The following is a 20298-nucleotide window of genomic DNA, read 5'->3' as shown; positions in this document are numbered from 1 at the left end:
TTAAGTGGTGGTGCCAGCCTCTCATGATATTAAACCCCTGCTGATGCATCCAGGGGGAAGAAAATTGCTTTTAACTCAAATATGCTAAATTAGGATTAAATTTTTTATTTTTTTAGCTATTTTCAAGAAAGCTCTCTGCTGAAACTGAAAAGCCAATGGAAACACACCTTCAATAGAGGGGCAGTACTTGAGGAAAGGGAACCATTACTAGTATTGCCTCGCTTGGGGCCAGGAGGGGAAGTTCGGTGATCAAGAGTTGGGTGGAGTCAGACGGAGAGAGCAAGGAGTGAGTCTGGAGATGGAGAGACACTGAAGATGATCTACTTACTAAGGTACTAACCACACTGCTAATGGGCTGAAAGCTGCAAAACTTCAACGATGATGCTTAGTGTGGATGCTTATGATGCTTTTCAGTTTATTTGGCTTAGCGGAAAGCATGGCAAACGTACTGTAACCAAAAGCACTGCATTTGCTCACCAACCACGCCCCCCTCCCCTTAAAGGCAATCATTCTACTATTTACAAACATGTAATTGCAGCCCATGTCCAAAATACTGTTTGCAGGAGCACTCCTTGCTGTACCTTTGATCAGGCTTATTACCAGTTCCAACATATATATTTGTCAGCTCCTGGAACAAGTTAGTAATTGTCTAAAACTGTGAGGAACATTACATGCCTCAAGAGGCATCATATGTCAGGGGTGGAAGTACTTAGACACTATAATGTAGAGAAAATGCAATTCAGTTGTGCCTCTAAGAATAGGGATATACCAAAGATCAGGTGCACATTTAGGATAAGAACATAAGAAGTAGGAGCAGGAGTAGGCCATACGGCCCCTCGGGCCTGCTCCGCCATTCAATAGGATCATGGCTGATCCGAATCTAGACTCACGTCCACTTCCCTGCCCTCTCCCCGTAACCCCTAATTCCCTTATCTGCTCGGAAACTGTCTATCTCCATTTTAAACTTATTTAATGTTGCAGCTTCCACAGCTCTCTGGGGTAGCAAATTCCATAGATTTACTACCCTCTGAGTGAAGAAGTTTCTCCTCATCTCAGTTTTGAAAGGGCAGCCCCTTATTCTAAGATTATGCCCCCTAGTTCTAGTCTCACCCATCAGTGGAAACATCCTCACCGCATCCACCCGATCAAGCCCCCTCACAATCTTATATGTTTCGATAAGATCGCCCTCATTCTTCTGAACTCCAATGAGTAGAATCCCAACCTACTCAACTTTTCCTCATACGTCAACCCCCTCATCTCCGGAATCAACCGAGTGAACCTTCTCTGAACCGCCTCGAGAGCAAGTATATCTTTTCTTAAATATGGAAACCAAAACTGCACGCAGTATTCCAGGTGTGGCCTCACCAATACCCTGTATAACTGCAGCAAGACTTCCCTGTTTTTATACTCCATCCCCCTTGCAATAAAAGCCAAGATTCCATTGGCCTTCCTGATCACCTGCTGCACCTGCATACTAACTTTTTGTGTTTCATGCACCAGGACCCCCAGATCCCTTTGTACTGTAGCACTTTGCAGTTTCTCTCCATTTAGATAATAACTTGCTCTTTGATTTTTTCTGTCAAAGTGCATAACCTCACACTTTCCAACATTATATTGCATCTGCCAAATCTCTGCCCACTCACTTAGCCTGTCTATGTCCTTTTGCAGGTTTTTTATGTCCTCCTCACTCACTGCTTTCCCTCCCATCTTTGTATCGTCGGCAAACTTGGATATGTTGCACTCGGTCCCTTCCTCCAAATCGTTAATATAGATTGTAAAGAGTTGGGGTCCCAGCACTGACCCCTGCGGAACACCACTAGTTACTGATTGCCAGCCCGAGAAGGAACCATTTATCCCAACTCTTTGTTTTCTGTTAGATAGCCAATCTTCCACCCATGCCAGTATATTACCCCCAATCCCGTGACTTTTTATCTTGATCAGTAATCTTTTGTGTGGAACCTTGTCAAATGCCTTTTGGAAGTCCAAATACACTACATCCACTGGTTCCCCTTTATCCACCCTGTATGTTACATCCTCAAAGAATTCGAGCAAATTTGTCAAACATGACTTCCCCTTCATAAAACCATGCTGACTCTGTCCTATTAAATTATGTTTATCCAAATGCTCTGTTACTGTTTCCTTAATAATGGACTCCAACATTTTGCCAACCACAGATGTTAGGCTAACTGGTCTATAGTTTCCAGCTTTTTGTCTACTTCCCTTCTTAAATAAGGGTGTTACATTAGCAGTTTTCCAATCTGCCGGGACCTTTCCTGAGTCCAGGGAGTTCTGGAAAATGATCACCAATGCATCCACAATCCCTACCGCCACTTCTCTCAAGACCCTAGGATGTAGGCCATCAGGTCCGGGGGATTTATCCGCCTTAAGTCCCATGATTTTACTGAGTACCATCTCCTTAGTGATTTTAATCGTCTTTAGCTCCTCCCCCCCCCCCCCCACCCCCATTGCCCCCTGTTTATCCAGTGTTGGGATATTTTTAGTATCCTCTACTGTAATGACTGATACAAAATATTTGTTCAGCGTCTTTGCCATCTCCATGTTCCCCACCACTAGTTTCCCAGTCCCATCCTCTAAGGGACCAACGTTCACTTTAGCCACCCTTTTTCTTTTTATATAGCTGTAAAAACTCTTGCTATCTGTTTTTATATTTTTTGCTAGTTTACTTTCATAATCTATCTTCCCTTTCTTAATTAATCTTTTAGTTATTGTTTGCTGACTTTTAAATGCTTCCCAATCTTCTATCCTCCCACTAGATTTGGCTACTTTATATGCCCTTGTTTTCAGTCGGATACTATCCTTTATTACTTTACTAAGCCACGGATGGCTGTCTTTTCTTTTACTCCCCTTTTTCCTCAGTGGAATATATTTATCTTGAAAGATGTGAAATATCTCCTTGAATGTAGACCACTGCTCTTGTACCGTCTTACACTTTAATCTGTTTTCCCAGTCCACTTTAGTCAATTCTACTCTCATACCTTCATAGTCTCCTTTGTTTAAGCTCAGTATGCTGGTTTGAGATCCAACTCTCTCACCCTCAAACTGAATTTGGAATTCAACCATATTATGGTCACTCATTCCAAGGGGATCCTTTACTAGGACATTTTTTATTAATCCTGTTTCATTACACAGGACCAGATCTAAGATTGCCTGTCCCCTGGTTGGTTCAGTTACATACTGCTCAAGGAACCCGTCCCTAATACACTCTATGAACTCTTCCTCAAGGCTGCCATGCCCAATTTGATTAGTCCAGTCAATATGAAAGTTAAAATCCCCCATGATTATAGCTGTTCCCTTATTACAAGCCCCAACTATTTCCTGATTTATACTCCGACCAACAGAGTTGCAACTGTTAGGAGGCCTATAGACTACGCCCACTAGTGACTTTTTCCCCTTCTTATTCCTTATCTCCACCCAAACTATTTCACTATCCTGATCCTTTGACCCAATATCATTTCTGACTATTGCAGTGATTCCATCCTTGATTAAAATAGCAACCCCACCTCCCTTTCCTTCCTGTCTGTCCTTCCTAATTGTCAAATACCCTTTGTGGTAAACCACTGTTATACCTGTCTGTATGTGTATGTGTATTCCACAAGGTACAGGTCTGGACATGCCTCGGCTGACTCCTCCCATTATTCCAGGTATATAAGTGACTACCTCCCAGTCCCTTAGTATTCTGGACGGGTCGACCACTCGAGGCTAGACCTTCATTCTTTAGTTAATAAAAACCTGGTTGTTACTCGCTTAACCTCAGTCTTTTGAGTAATTGATGGCGCATCACCCTTGTATGCTTAGTTCCCAGTCATGATTATCTTGCAGCCATGTTTCCGTAATGGCCACCAGATCATACCCATGTGTAGTTATTTGTACCGTCAACTTGTCAATTTTGTTACGAATGCTGCGTGCATTCAGATAAAGAACTTTCAAATATGTTTTCTGACAATTTATTCCTGCTTTTACCCCTTTTACTACTTTACCTTTATCATTATACATTCTGTCCCTTCCTGACACGCTCTGGTTTTTAATTCCCCCACTGCTACCTTGCTCTATTGCCTTCTCCGCTGTCATTTTTATTTTTCGCTCTCTTAAAACCTCCCCCCCCCCCCCCCCCACTAATTAGTTTAAAGCCCTCTCTACAGCCCTAGTTATTCGATTCGCCAGAACTCTAGTCCCAGCACTGGCCAAGTGAAGTCCGTCCCAACAGAACAGCTCTCTCCTGCCCCAGTACTGATGCCAGTGTCCCAGGAAGCAAAACCCATTTCTCCCACACCAGGCTTTGAGCCACGCATTTAACTCTCTAATTTTATTTACCCTAGCCAAATTTGCACGTGGCTCAGGTAGTAATCCAGAGATTATTACCCTTGTGGTTCTGCTTTTTAATTTGGCCCCTAGCTGCTCAAACTCCCTCAGCAGAACCTCCTTCTTTGTCCTATCTATGTCGTTGGTACCAACATGGACCACGACAACTGGATCCTCCCCCTCCCACTCCAAGTTTCTCTCCAGCCCAGAGGAGATGTCCTTAACCCTGGCACCGGGCAGGCAACACAGCCTTCGGGACTCTCGCTCTCGGCTGCAAAGAACTATATCTATCCCCCTAACAATACTATCCCCTACCACTACAACATTTCTTTTATCTCCCCCCACTTGAATGGCCCCCCGCTCCACGGTGCTGTGGCCGGGTTGCTCATCCTCCCCGCAGTCCCCGTTCCCATCCTCACAGGGAGTAAGAGCCTCAAACCTGTTGGACAAGAGCAAGGGCTGCGGCTCCTCCAACACTACCTCCTGGATCCCCGTACCTGCCTCACTTCTAGTCACACCATCCTGACCCTGGCCACGGACTACATCTGAATTAATTAATCTAATTGGTGTGACTACCTCCTGATACACAGAGTCCAGGCAACTCTCCCCCTCCCTGATGTGTCTCAGTGTTTGAAGCTCGGACTCCAGCTCTTCAACACAGAACCGGAATTCCTCGAGCAGCCAACACTTAGAGTCATAGAGTCATAGAGTTTTACAGCACAGAAAGAGGCCCTTCGGCCCATCGTGTCTGCGCCGCCCATCCATCCCTGTCCAGTCTAATCCCATTTTCCAGCATTTCGTCCATAGCCTTGTATGCAATGGCATTTCAAGTGCTCATCCAAATGCTTCTTGAATGTTGTGAGTGTTCCTGCCTCCACCACCCTTTCAGGCATTGAGTTCCACATTCCAACCACCCTCTGGGTGAAAAAGTTCCTCCTCAAATCCCCTCTAAATCTCCTGCCCCTTACCCTGAATCTATGCCCCCTTGTTATTGACCCCCCCACTAAGGGGAAAAGTTCCTCTTTATCTACCCTATCTATGCCCCTCATTATTTTGTACACCTCAATCAGGTCCCCCCTCAGCCTTCTCTGCTCCAAGGAAAACAACTCCAGCCTGTCCAGCCTCTCTTCATAGCTGAGGCGCTCCATCCCAGGTAACATCCTGGTGAATCTTCTCTGCACCCTCTCCAAAGCAATCACATCCTTCCTATAGTGAGGCGACCAGAACTGCACACAGTACTCCAGCTGTGGCCTCACCAGCGTTTTGTACAGCTCCATCATAACCTCCCTGCTCTTATATTCTATGCCTCGGCTAATGAAGGCAAGTATCCCATATGCCTTTTTAACCACCTTATCTACCTGCTCCGCTGCCTTCAGGGATCTATGTACATGTACACCAAGGTCCCTCTGACCCTCTGTACTTCCTAGGGTCCTACCACTCATTGTGTATTCCCTTGCCTTATTTGTCCGTCCAAAATGCATCACCTCGCACTTTTCAGGGTTAAATTCCATTTGCCACTTTTCCGCCCATCTGACCAACCCGTTTATATCGTCCTGTAGCCGGAGGCTTTCCTCCTCGCAATTTACCACCCCACCAATTTTCGTGTCATCTGCGAACTTACTGATCATACCTTTTACATTCTCATCCAAATCATTTATGTAGATCACAAACAATAAGGGACCCAGCACCGATCCCTGAGGTACCCCACTGGACACAGGCTTCCAGTCACAAAAGCAACCTTCGACCATCACCCTCTGCCTCCTGCCACTCAGCCAGTTTAGGATCCAACGCGCCAAGGCACCCTGGATCCCATGGGTTCTTACCTTCTTGACCAGTCTCCTGTGCGGGACTTTGTCAAAAGCTTTACTGAAGTCCATGTAAACCACATCCACAGCATTTCCCTCATCCACCCCACTAGTCACCCCCTCGAAAAATTCGATCAGATTTGTTAGACATGATTTACCCTTGACAAAGCCATGCTGACTATCCCCGATTAATCCTTGCCTCTCCAAGTGGAGATTAATTTTGTCCCTCAGAATTTTTTCCAATAATTTCCCCACCACAGATGTTAGACTCACTGGCCTGTAATTCCCTGGTTTATCCCTGCTACCCTTCTTGAATAATGGTACTACGTTAGCTGTTCTCCAGTCCTCTGGTACATCCCCTGTGGCCAGAGAGGTTCTGAAAATTAGTGTCAGAGCCCCTGCAATCTCCTCCCTTGCCTCCCACAGCAGCCTGGGATACATCTCGTCCGGGCCTGGGGATTTATCCACTTTTTGGCCCGCTAAAACCGCTAGCACCTCCTCCCTCTCGATGCTAATATGTTCAAGTATGTCACAGTCCCCTTGCCCGATTTCTATGTCTGCATCGTCTTTCTCCATAGTGAACACAGATGCAAAAAATTCATTTAAAACCCCGCCTACATCCTCTGGCTCTACACACAGATTGCCACTTTGGTCCCTAATGGGCCCTACCCTTTCCCTGGTTATCCTCTTGCCCTTAATATACTTATAAAACATCTTAGGATTTTCCTTTATTTTGCTCGCCAGTGTTATTTCATGGCCCCTCCTCGCCCTCCTAATTTCTTTTTTAAGTATGCCCCTGCACTTTTTATACTCCTCTAGGGCTTCTTCTGTCTTTAGTCTTTTTGTAACTGCCAAAAGCCCCCCTTTTATTTCTAATGCATTTTTGTATATCCCTTGTCATCCAAGGTTCCCTTTGCTTGTTGGTCCCACCCTTGACCTTTACAGGAACATGTTGGCGTTGTACTCTCTCTATTTCCCTTCTGAAAGTCTCCCACTGTTTTGATGTGGATTTTCCTATAAGCAGCTGCTCCCAGTCCACTTTGGCCAGATCCTGCCTTATCATATTAAAATCGGCCTTCCCCCAATTTAGAACCCTTATTTCCGGGCCGTCTTTGTCTTTTTCCATGACCACCTTAAATCTCACCGAATTATGGTCACTGTCGCCAAAATGCTCTCCTACTGACACTTCCACCACTTGCCCGGCTACATTCCCCAGAATTAGGTCCAGTACCGCCCCCTCTCTTGTAGGACTTTCTACATGTTGGCTCAAAAAGCTCTCCTGGATGCACTTTAAGAATTCTGCACCCTCTAAGCCTTTCACACTCTGACTGTCCCAATTTATATTGGGGAAGTTGAAATCCCCCACTATTATTACCCTATTATTTTCGCACTTCTCGGAGATTTGCCTACATATCTGTTCCTCTATCTCCCCCTGACTGTTTGGGGGCCTATAGTACACTCCCAGCAAAGTGCTTGCCCCCTTTTTGTTTTTAAGTTCTACCCATATGGCCTCATTAGAGGAACCCGCTAATATATCATCCCTCCTTACAGCAGTAATTGACTCCTTAATTAATATTGCAACACCCCCTCCCCTTTTACACCCCCCTCTGTCTCGCCTGAAGATTCTATACCCCGGAATATTGAGCTGCCAGTCCTGACCCTCCCTCAACCATGTCTCCGTGATAGCAACAATATCGTACTCCCATGTGTTCAACAACAACTTCAGTTCATCCACCTTATTTGCAAGACTCCTTGCATTAAAATAAATGCCTTCCAGCCCTGCCATATTCTCTTTTGCCTTCACATATTTGCTCTGCCTTCCCAGCTGACTTGTTTTTCCCTCTGTATTTGGCCGTAAATCACCCCCTACTATAGCTCCACTCTGTACCCCAACCCCCTGCCAAGTTAGTTTAAACCCTCCCCAGCAGTGCTAGCAAACCTCCCCGCAAGGATATTTGTTCCCCCCTGGTTCAGGTGTAAACCGTCCGACTTGTACAAGTCCCACCTTTCCCAGAAGCAGACCCAGTGATCCAGGAAACTAAAGCCCTCCCCCCTGCACCATCCCTTTAGCCACGCATTCATCTGTTCTATCTTCCTATTCCTATACTTACTAGCACGTGGCACCGGGAGTAATCCAGAGATTACAACCTTTGAGGTCCTGCTCCTTAATCCTTCACCTAGCTCCCTAAATTCTTGCTGCAGGACCTCATCCCTCTTTTTACCTATGTCGTTGGTACCAATGTGGACCACGACCTCTGGCTGTTCACCCTCCCCCTCCAGAATGCCCTGCAGCCGCTCAGTGACATCCTTGACCCTGGCACCAGGGAGGCAACAAACCATCCTGGATTCACGTCTACGGCCACAGAAACGCCTATCTGTTCCCCTTACTATAGAATCCCCTACCACTATTGCTCTCCCACTCTTTTCCCCCCCTTCCTGGGCAGCAGGAGCACCCCCAGTGCCAGGAAGTTGGCCGCTGCTGCCTTCCCCTGGTGAGTCATCCCCCTCAACAGTATCCAAAGCGGTATACTTGTTTGAAAGGGGGATGTCCGCAGGGGTTCCCTGCACTACCTGCCTGCCTTTGTTGCTCCGCCTGATGGTCACCCCCTGTGCTGCCCTACCCTGAGGCGTGCACAACTCGCTAAACGTGTTATCCACGAGCCTTTCAGCATCGCGCATGCTCCAAAATTCATCCACCCGCAGCTCGAGCGCCGCAATGCGGTCTACAAGTAGCTGCAGCTGGATGCATTTCCCGCACACATGGTCATCAGGGACACTGGCAGCATCCCTGACTTCCCACATAGAGCAGGAGGAGCAGAGCACGGGTCTGAACTCTCCTGCCATGACTTACCCCTTTAATTACTTAAAAAATTTATTCAATACCCCAGTTACAGGTATGCTCTAGGGCGCTTTATTTACCAACTATCCCCACTACACCACAGAAATTTAACACCACAGAATTCAAGCTTGTATTGAAAAAAGAGAAATACTCACCAACCAATCACCTACCTGCTCCCTGGTGACGTCACACACTGATTACTTTTTACCTCTCTCCCCGCTGCTGAGTTGGTCGGGCCTCGCCTCTCTCCGGTTTTTATACCGGTCTCACCACACTGCTCCCGACTGGTCTCAGGCCTCGCTGGTCGCCGGGTTTTCTCCCGAGCTCCTCCTCGCTGCTCCCGCTGGTCCCGACTGGTCTCGGGCCTCGCCTCTCTCCGGTTTTTATACCGGTCTCACCACACTGCTCCCGACTGGTCTCGGGCCTCGCTGGTCGCCGGGTTTTCTCCCGAGCTCCTCCTCGCTGCTCCCGCTGGTCCCGACTGGTCTCGGGCCTCGCCTCTCTCCGGTTTTTATACCGGTCTCACCACACTGCTCCTGACTGGTCTCGGGCCTCGCTGGTCGCCGGGTTTTCTCCCGAGCTCCTCCTCGCTGCTCCCGCTGGTCCCGACTGGTCTCGGGCCTCGCCTCTCTCCGGTTTTTATACCGGTCTCACCACACCTTACTGCAAATGTGATCACTGTGAGCATCAATGGTGTTCACCAGCTCCCACATATTGCAGCAGCAACACATCACCTGATCTCCCATTCTATGTAATTAATTAAATTTATTAATATTATTCTTAAATACCCTCTGCCCCGATTCTAGATGATGAATATCGCACCTTAGAAACTATAAACCACAGAGTTTAAGCTTCAAAAGAGAGAAATACTCACCAACCAATCACTTACCCACTTTCTGGTGATGTCACACTTGGATTACTTTTGACCTCTCTCCTTCCCTCTGAGGTCCGAGACTGGAGACTGGCACTCCTTACCTGGTCTCTGAAGCTTTTTCAAGCTTCCCCCTCCCGCCGACACCCGCGGCCTGAGGCCTTACCTGGTCTCTGAAGCTTTTTCAAGCTTCCCGCTCGCGCCTCCCGCCGATACCCGCGGTCTGAGGCCTTACCTGGTCTCTGAAGCTTTTTCAAGCTTCCCGCTCGCGCCTCCCACCGACACCCGCGATATCTTGAAACTTTTCACCATTTTCCAGTGCAAGTGGAAGCAGCAACTATTGATGTACTTAAATGGAACTTGAATTGCAAAAGAAATAATCATAGTTTGCCTTTTTTCCCCCAAATCGTGTACAGTCATATCATGGGGGTGAATTTTTTCTTGGGCGGCAGAGCAAAACAGGTGATAGTAAATCGGTAGCCCGTTTTACCCTCCCCTTGATTTTCTTCTTCATTGACTTAGATTTTCCAGACTGTTGGGTTCCCACCAGAAGTAGGGCAGGGCAGGCTAGGAGTTATAGCCACTAGTCCAACCCTGTTGTGATCCCATCCCATTTTCTTTGAGCATAGTTAATTATGTATTCAGCATGAGCGCCCACACGAATAGTGCTTCTTATTAGGAGTGCACCACTAAGTGGAAGGAAAATCAGCTGCTACAGCAGCGATTGACACACTGCAGCAACTTAAACTGCAATTGTTCCATCAGCATCATATAGTCAGCAGTAACAATGTGTGAATCAGCAGCCTCCTTTCTGAGGTACTGCACTCTCTGTCATATTCCTTTAAATGAGCACCTTAATTCTCCTCCAAATCTGCCTGGAGAATGCCTCTTTTATTGAGATGTTATTTAGAGGAGCTGGAGCTTTGGCAGAGATGGAGAGGCCTAAGCCCCACCCAGTCACTGTCATTAAATGTAGCGGGGCAGGCACTAGGGATGGTGAAAAGTTCTGAAGAAAAACTTTTTTACGCAGCGGGTGGTGATGATCTGGAATTCGCAAAAATGGTAGCCATTTTTAGGGCAGGATGTGGCAGCCCTCCCCACCCCATTTTTCTCTATTATAGAGTCATAATGGCACAGAAGGAGGCCATTCGGCCCATCGAGTCCGTGCCGGCTCTCTGTAGAGCAATCCAGTCAGTCCCATTCCTCCGTTCTATCCCTGTAGCCCTGCAAGTTTATTTCCCTCAAGTGCCTATCCAGTCTCCCCTTGAAAACATTGAGTATCTCCGCTTCCACCACTTCCATCGGCAGCGAATTCCAGGTCATCACCACCCACTGCGTTTAAAAGTTTTTCCTCACATCCCCCCTGTATCTCTTGCCCAAAACCTTAAAATCTGTGTCCCCTAGTCCTTGTACCATCAACTATTGGGAACAGCTTTTCCCTGTCTAGTCTATCCAAACCCGCCATAATCTTGTACACCTCTATCAAATTACCCCTCAACCTCCTTTGCTCTAATCAAAACAAATCCAGCTTCTTCTTGTAGCTAAGATCCCCCAACCCCGGAACCATTCTGGACCCTCTCAAGGGCCTTCACATCCTTCCTAAAGAGTGGTGACCAGAATTGGACGCAATTCTCCAGTTGTGGCCTAACCAGCGCTTGATAAAGGTTCAGCATAACTTCTCTACTTTTGTACTCAATACCTCTATTTATGAAGCCCAAGATCCCATATGCTTTGTTAGCCACTCTCTCAATATGTCCTGCCACCTTCAGGTCCCTCTGTCCCTGCACACTCTTTAAAACTGTGCCATTAAGTATATATTGCCTCTCCCTGTTCCTTCTACCAAAATGCATCACCTCATATTTCTCTGCATTAAATTCCATCTGCCACTTGTCTGCCCATTCTGCTAGCCTTTCTATGCCCTGTTGCAGTCAATTGGTATCATCATCACTGTTTGCCACACCCCCAAGTTTGGTGTCATCGGCAAATTTAGAAATTCTACTCTGTATTCCAATATCCAGGTCATTTATATTTTTCAAAAAAAGCAGTGGCCCCAGCACTGACCCTTGGGGAACACCACTGTCTACCATCCTACAGTTTGAAAAACACCAATTTTTTAAAAATTCGTTTTTATGGGATGTGGGCATCGCTGGCAAGGCCAGCATTTATTGTCCATCCCTAATTGCCCTTGAGAAGGTGGTGGTGAGCAGCCGCCTTGAACCGCTGCAGTCCGTGTGGTGAAGGTACTCACACAGTGCTGTTGGGTAGGGAGTTCCAGGATTTTGACCCAGCCACTATGAAGGATTGGCGATATACTTCTAAGTCAGGATGGTGTGTGACTTGGAGGGGAACTTGGAGGTGGTAGTGTTCCCATGCACCTGCTGCCCTTGTCCTTCTAGGTGGAAGAGGTCGTGGGTTTGGGAGGTGCTGCCGAAGAAGCCTTGGTGAGTTGCTGCAGTGCATCTTGTAGATGGTACACACTGCAGCCACGGTACGCCGGTGGTGGAGGGAGTGAATGTTTAAGGTGGTAGATGGGGTGCCAATCAAGCGGGCTGCTTTGTCTTGGATGGTGTCGAGCTTCTTGAGTGTTGTTGGAGCTGCACTCATCCAGGCAAGTGGAGAGTATTCCATCACACACCTTACTTGTGCCTTGTAGATGGTAGAAAGGCTTTGGGGAGTCAGGAGGTGATTCACTTGCTGCAAAATACCTAGCCTCTGACCTGCTCTTGTTGCCACAGTATTTATGTGGCTGGTCCAGTTAAGTTTCTGGTCAATGGTGACTCCCAAGATGTCGATGGTGGGGGATTCGGCAATGGTAATGCCATTGAATGTCAAAGGGCGGTGGTTAGACTCTCGCTTGTTGGAGATAGTCATTGCCTGGCACTTCTGTGGCGCAAATGTTACCACTTATCAGCCCACAACTCGCTTTTTTCTGTCCTTAAGCCAATTCCTTATCCAAGTTGCCACTGACCCACCTATTCCATGAGCCTCAATTTTGTTAACCAGCCTTCTATGTGGTACTTTGTCAAATGCCTTCCGAAAATCCATGTGGACAACATCCATTGCATTCCCTTCATCAATCCTCTCTGTTACTTCATCAAAAAATTCAATTAAATTAGTCAAACACGATCTGCCTTTTACAAATCCGTGTTGACTCTCCTTAATTAGCTTAAACCTCTCCAAGTGCCCGTTAATTTTTTCTTTGATTATTGTTTCTAAAACTTTACCCACCACTGATGTTAAACTGACCGGCCTGTAGTTACTAGGATTGTCCTTACACCCTTTCTTGAACAATGGTGTAACATTTGCCACTTTCCAATCCTCAGGCACCTCCCCCGCATCTAGGGAAGATTGGAAAATTATGGCAAGCCCTTCCGCTATCTCCTCCCCCAATTCCCTTAGCAACCTGGGATGCAAGCCATCTGGACCAGGCGACTTGTCCACTCTAAGCATACCCAGCCTTTCTAGTACATCGTCTATCAATTTTCACCCATTCCATTGCTTCTACCTTTTCCACTTCTACTGATATTTTGTCAGCATCCACCTCTTTAGTAAACACCGATACAAAGTGCTCATTGAGTACTCTAGCCTTGCCCTGCACCTCTAAGCATATATCACCTTCTTTGTATCTAATAGGCCCCACCCCACCTCTTACTACCTGCTGTTTAGAAGCTTTTTGGGTTCCCTTTTATGTTAACCGCCATTCTACTCATATATTCTCCCTTTGCCAATCTTATTTTCATCTTCACATCCCCTCTCAACTTATATTTGGTCTGGTTCTCCCTTGAAAAATTCACCTGTCATGCATCATACACCCTCTTTTTTTTGTTTCATCATCTTCTCTATCTCCCTCGTCATCCAAGGAGCCTTTGCTTTGGTTCCCTTACTCCTCCCTCTTGTTGGAATGTACCTAGCCTGCACTTGGAACATCTGCTCCTTAAAGATCACCCATTGTTCCGTTACAGTTTTTCCTGTCTGAGTACCAGTCGAAAATGGGTAGTACTTGGGAGGAAAATCCAGGCCTCAATGTTTTTATGCATTTCATAAAACACACTTAGATCACTGAAGATCAATATAGGATTATAAAGGTCATATAAAAAAACTATTGTTACAGTTGCTGGGACAAGACTGGTTATAGTAGCAGCAATCAACTCCTATATCTACTTCAGAAAGGTCACATCACAACCTGATAGTACATCTGATGCTTGGGCATAATGTTTGGAACTAGAATTTCATGCCTATATTTGGTGGAAAATTAATCATGCCACGATAATACAGCAGGTTTAATAAATTCAACACTCTCATTAGTATCATGATGAACCTGTACACACAAATATTCATAATAATGTTGATGGATTTATGCAGTTTTGCGTAATACTACTCTTTAGCTCTGCTTTCTCATATGCAGGTATGCTGTGTCACAGAAGCATAACTGATAGTCTTGACATGAATGGTATTACATGCCCTAGACACCCACATAGAGCATTTGTACCACGTGAAACACTTTCCCAATAGGACGTTCTGTAGTTTTCCTCAGTCAATGCATTGGTCTCAGGTTTCCCCCTTTCTCACAGGTTCATTTTGTGCATTGCTTCAACTGCTCTGAAGCCAGCTTGGAACAGGCATTATATACTCCTTGTCTATTAAAAGCCAAGCCTTGGGAATTTTAGAAAAAATATTTCAATAGCTCATTAACAAACAAAAAACACCACAGGGCCATTTTATTTATGAATTCATACTCCCATTGTGGAGCTTCAGCTGCTGGGAGCACAAATTGGGATTTCAGGGGTATGCTGTATTCCTGATATGCCAAGATTGCAAATTCATAACACTATCCCTCATTAGTGCAGGCTCAACGCATTATCATGCTTAACATCTCTTACAAGAGTAACTAGGAAGTGAATGCTTTGTTAACATGAACACATCAAATTTATATACCTTAACACAGATTTAGTGCGATCATACGGACAACATTCACAGCAGTCTTTGTCTCCAAGCGTTTCATGCAGAACAAAATCCCTGAACCTCAAAGATTTTTCTACTATTGATAAATTTATTCTAAAGAATTACCTGAATTAAATTGATGTCAGCAGTATTTTTTTATTTATAGATAGATGGATATATATAGATAGGTAATCTCATGTTGACACAGGGCCCAAGTGGGTCTTTTTGATAATTATCTGGGACAGGCCTCGAATCCTGATATGAAAATATAGTATGAGAGGAGTCTGGTTGCAAGTTCATAAAACATCAGTCTCCAACTAGCTGGTAGAGACTCAGTTTAAATTACAACACAGATTTTATTACAAACATAAAACATCTTTGGAAAAACTCACCAAGCAGGTTCTGTTCCTCAGTTTCATAATGGCAACTCAGCAGAGTGGCCAGAATGAAGCATAGACAAAGCCTAGTTTTGAAAGGGAGAGGGAATGACACTGAGAAAGGGACTAGTGGATCTCCCAATGCTCATAGAAAGTCAGAGCTTACAGTCTCTCTTACCAATATTTATTGTATTCAAGTTGCTGATTCTCTGTCTTCTCTTCTGCTTCTCTTTTGCTGTTCTCTTCTACTTCTTTCTGCATTTCTCTTTTTCTTCCTTTCAGGCAGGAGGTAATGGGTGACGTGATAGGGAAGAGAGCTGTTGAGGTCCAAAGGGTATATTTTCCAGTGGTACTTGCAGGGCAAATGCAACCTGTGGTGCGTGGTGGCTCCCTTCCCATCCTTCTCCCTGTCACCCATCCCTCTTGCCTCCTCCTTCTACCCTCACTCCCATTGACTCAACTACCTCTTCAGTTTCCACTACCCCCTCTCCACTACCCTCTTCACTTTCGACAGGCCTCTTGCTTTCATCATGTCCTAACCCCATTGCTTTCACAGTACCCTTTCCCCTCATCTACCTCCGTCAACTCCCTTCCTTCGCCTCTCCCCCGCTACATTCCTGCAGCCCCTTAACCCCATCCATCCCTCCTGACCCCATCTTTTGTTTGCCCCTTCCTCACTCTATCTCTTCAACCCTCATCCCATGCCTTCCCTTTGCTCCGCTCAGCCTCTGTCCCCTCCTTTCCACAATACCTCATCCCCTCACCTCTTCTATCCCCTTGCCACTGTCCCTATGTCCCCTTTCAGCTTGATCCCAAAGATGGTTTCCAGCATTAAGTTGGGAAGTCGACAATTTTTTTTTTTAAGTTCTTACAGAACCATAAATAAATATGAGTGCTATAAGAATTATCAAAAGCAAATTGGTAGTTTCAAGTAGCAATGAGGACCCAGGAGATAGACAAGGATGGCCCAAGTGTGGCTAGAGGCCTGAGTAGAATGGGGATGCGGACTCAGGACAGCCTAAGAACGGCCCAAACGTGAGTGGGCCAGCATGGGAAGTGGACAGACAGACATCCAGAGGCCCGAGTGGGATGGAACCCAGGATGGCCAAGGTGCCCACGGAAAAGAATGAATCCGAGTGCCAGGGCGGGGAAAGTGTGGCTGGGAAATTATGAGAGGAAGTAAGTGTGACACTAATGGCAAGTGCACAGTATATGCAAAACATTTCATTCATTACTAGCAGATCTTTCATGGTGTTGCTTGCGGTGAGTCAGAGAAAGGACTGCTTTATTATAACAATAAATAAATAATATAGGAGTGTTACCAACAAAGTGTCATGGGGAAAGTGTAATGGAGTAAGTCTGACACTGCAATGGAACTTGAATTTACAATCTTCTGACTCAGAGGTAAGAGTGCTACTGCTGAACCAATGCTGACTGCAGATTTTTAATACTTCTTAGATAGATGTTTTGGACATGTTCTCATTTTGTTCCATTTTGGAGCAGATTTAACTGCTTTACATGGAACAGCAGGACATCAGTCCTACCTATTTTTACTTTAGCTCCCTCACTGACCCCTTCAGTTGGCACGTGTGCACTCCAGCTTGTGAATTATTAAAAGCTGGAATTTTCATTTCTCACATGAAAGAAAATTACTCTTTGCATTAAAGCTAGTGCATGTGCTAACTATGCATTAATGTAGTAACTTATACAGTTGCATTAACTTGTGCACATTTCCCTATTTTTAATTTGTTCTTGTGCTTAAGATGCAGCATGAGCATATTTCTTTGCTTATACATGCTTGTTAAGTGTAAATTAATGAGATTTGTCCAAAATTACTCAGGCTTCACGTCATGTGCACATTGAATTATTGATGCCGAATTAAACCTGGCAGTCAAGTAACAAAGGGAGCAGGCAGATATTAAGCAGGGAGCAAAGTTGGTGGCATTGTACAGAGCCTGTAGCAGCATGGATACAGCAACAGGTATTGGTAGATATGCTGGGGGAGGAGTACAAGGTGCAGGAGTGGAGGCCCATGAGAGAAGGACCACTGGGACTTGCTACTACCCCAGGCAACATACCTACTGTGGATGGGTGAGCTACCTCAACCTCATTGAGGACTATTATGTGATCAGCTAGTTTGTGATTTGATATTACATTGCAGAGATTATAGATGACTTGTTTTGACATGCTTGTGACTGCTTTAAATTTAGCACTAGGATCCAGCAGTAGATGCGGACACAGTTCTATGAATGGTGTGGCATTCACACAATACAGGGCACCATCTTCATCAACTTCACCCATGTAGCCATTCAAGTACCTGTAAAAAAATCTCTTGGTGTTAATCAACAGAAAGGAGCATGACTCCATGACCCTCCAAGTAGTGTGAAACCAAAGGCAATGAAATGTTCATGTAAATGCATGTTTTCCAAGGAGTGCCCATGATACATTTATCTAATGAGAATTATAGTTCCCAGCTCATCCAAGGAGAGAACAGGTTGAAAAGTTGGCTCTTTGGAGATATAGGTTGCTAACTTGAAACATGTCCGTGACAACTTAAGTATTATATGTAACATAAAATGATGCACATTCGAGAGGCAGAAATCTCCTAAAACAGACGTCGTTCTGTTAAGCTAATGTTTCAGATAGTCTGACTGCAGCAGCAGAAACAGTTGGAAGAATAGTAATGGTGTGCTGAATACTGTGTAACACATCTGTGGAAATGCAGACCTGAGGAATAGCAGCAAGGAGGAGAAGGATAATAATTTGCAGGAGCCACCATAAACAGAGTAAACAATGTAGTAAGCAGCACAGGTGTACTGCTCTGTTGGAGGAGTTACTCTTTTGAGACCTGCACGGTTACTATCTGAAGCAATTCAATGGAGTCACAAACCTTTATGTTTTATTGACATCATTTCCGGTTATTGATTTCTGGTTCTGAAATATTACTTGTTGCCATTGGTTTAATCTATTAACAGCAATAAAAAATGATTAAAAACTTTAACTTTGATTTGCTTTGGTTTTACAGAATAATTTTTCACAAGAACACTTGGGGTTAAGCGCCACTTTGCCCCTTTAAGTTGTTTGCCCTGAATTTCTTTGATCTTTTTGACCCTTCCCGCAATTCCCTTGCCAAGTTTCTGCTAGGCTAATTTGCATATGTGCACCTATCAGTCATTGGCACTGTAGATGTGATTTTCCTGGATTTTGCCCCTATTACACTCTGAGGTGCAGCAGCTGTCTACCACACCGGACCAAGGTGGAAGTGAGAAGTTTGTGAGCTTTGAAGAGTCTGCAAACTTTCTGCTGTTTGGAAAGTTTTTCAACTTTTTTTTTGCTGTTTCCACTGTGACTTGCAGTTGATTTTCACTGCCTGCTATTGGGTCAGATCACCCAAATATTCTTCACGTCAATGTCCAGTGTGGAGGAAGCTGTCTTGATGAATTCATCCTTCAGCACTCAGCATTCCTTCATCTCTTCAGGTAATAACATATATATGGATGGCTACTGGGCAAAAGACACATCCCCTGCTCCCATGGCTGATGATCCCACTTCAACTACCCCGAATACAAGCAAAGGAGAGATATAATGAGGTAGATGCAGCTAAAGGGCTGGTGATTGAGAGGACCGCAGACTCTGTGGGCAGGATTTTCATTGGGCCGTGGAGGCGGGATTGGAGGCGTATGGGGGGTTAAAATCTCAAAATCGGGGGGCACGAACCCATCCTGTCCCCAACCCGCCTCCATGCCAGCTTCAAAGGAGGCGGATACCCGACCTGTGCTGGGACCTGCCTCCCCGAGGCGGGAAGGGGATTAGTGCCAATTAACTTCCTGTTAACAGGCAGTTTTTAGCTTAATCCCTATTTTTATTCCTGAAGTGTGGGATTCCCAACGGCTCCAAACCACGCCAAGTTAGCGAGGTGGACCGTCGGGCTGAAGGACTTGGAGGGTTCGAGGTGTTCAGGTGAGTGATGGGTGCATGAGTGCAGAGGTAAGTGTGTTTGATGTGTGTAAAGTGTTTAAAGAAGTTTTAATTACCTTTACAGCCTTCCTTCCTTCAGGTCTCGGGAGTCCCTCCTCTCACCGGCACAGAAAGCAGAATGGCCGCGAGCTGTCAAAAGTTGCAGCATTCAGCTTTCTGTTCTGGAGAGATCTCTAAATCAGCCCGAGAGGAAGGAATTAACTTGGAGTACAGATTGTTCGTGTTTGACAGCTTCAAAGAGCTGTCAAACGCTGATATTTCATCTGTCAAAAGCTCTTGACAGATGAAATGTCAATGTGACGTCACCTGTTGCCGGGTGGCCCTTAATTGGCCTGCTGAGCCCGCTGGGCGGGCTCAACAAGGTCAATCAAGTGAAAATCACGTGGGTTGGCCACAACTCGATGGAGGCGGGACTACAACCCCGAAAGTTGTAGTCCCGCCTCCTACACGCTTCCAGTATCAAAATCCAGCCCTGTGCCTTTGGCACCAATTCCATCCCCTGCCTGGTCATTGTCTCAGGTTGAATCAGACAGTTTACAATCTCGTTTCCAATTCAATTCCAACCTTCTCACCCCATATCCTCCCCACTACAAAGACCACCTACTTCCACCTCCGTAACATTACTGGCCTCAGTTCCTACTTCAGTAAATCTGCTGCTGAAACCCGCATTCATACCTTAGTCATCTCCAGACTCGACTATTCCAATGCTCCCCTGGTCAGCCTCACATCCTCCACGCTCTGTAAACTTCAGCTCTTATGCCTGTATTCTATCCTGTACTGTCTCACTCATCCATTACCCTATTCTTGCTGACCTATATTGGCTTTTGGTCCCAAAATACCTCAACTTTAAAATTCTCATCCTTGTCTTTAAATCCCTTCATGGCTTCTCCCTACTTATTTCTGAAACCTCCTGCAGCCCTGAAACCCACTCCCGCCAAATTCTCCTTTCCTCAGACTCTGGCCTCTTGTGCACAATGCATCCTCCCTCTGTTCGCCCCACCAATTTGTGGCTATGTCTTCAGCCGCCTCTGTCTCACCCTCTGGAATTCCCTCTCTAAACATCTCCACCTCCTTCTATTCCTTTAAATTTCTTCTTAAAGTCTACCTCTGTGACCCCCTCTCTTAATATCTCCTTTGGCTAAGCATCTTTTTTATGCTTACGCCTCT

General features: G+C 45.6%; 1 long non-coding RNA gene across 2 annotated transcripts in view; it reads left to right on the top strand.

Annotated features, from left to right (window-relative positions):
- The window catches only part of LOC147115016 (uncharacterized), a 54984-nt gene that overhangs the window by 5366 nt on the left and 29320 nt on the right, over positions 1 to 20298 (top strand). For both annotated transcript variants that reach the window (XR_015079031.1, XR_015079030.1), the window contains exon 2: positions 117 to 332. This is a non-coding gene — a long non-coding RNA (uncharacterized LOC147115016). The remainder of the gene's footprint in view (positions 1 to 116; positions 333 to 20298) is intronic.

The sequence above is a fragment of the Somniosus microcephalus genome, chromosome 7, assembly GCF_052327205.1.
Source record: "Somniosus microcephalus isolate GS21.2 chromosome 7, FLI_Smic_1.0, whole genome shotgun sequence".
NCBI classification, from domain to species: Eukaryota; Metazoa; Chordata; class Chondrichthyes; order Squaliformes; family Somniosidae; genus Somniosus; species Somniosus microcephalus.
The sequence above is the reverse complement of the archived record's forward strand: the minus strand, read 5'-3'. Positions and strand labels throughout refer to the sequence as shown.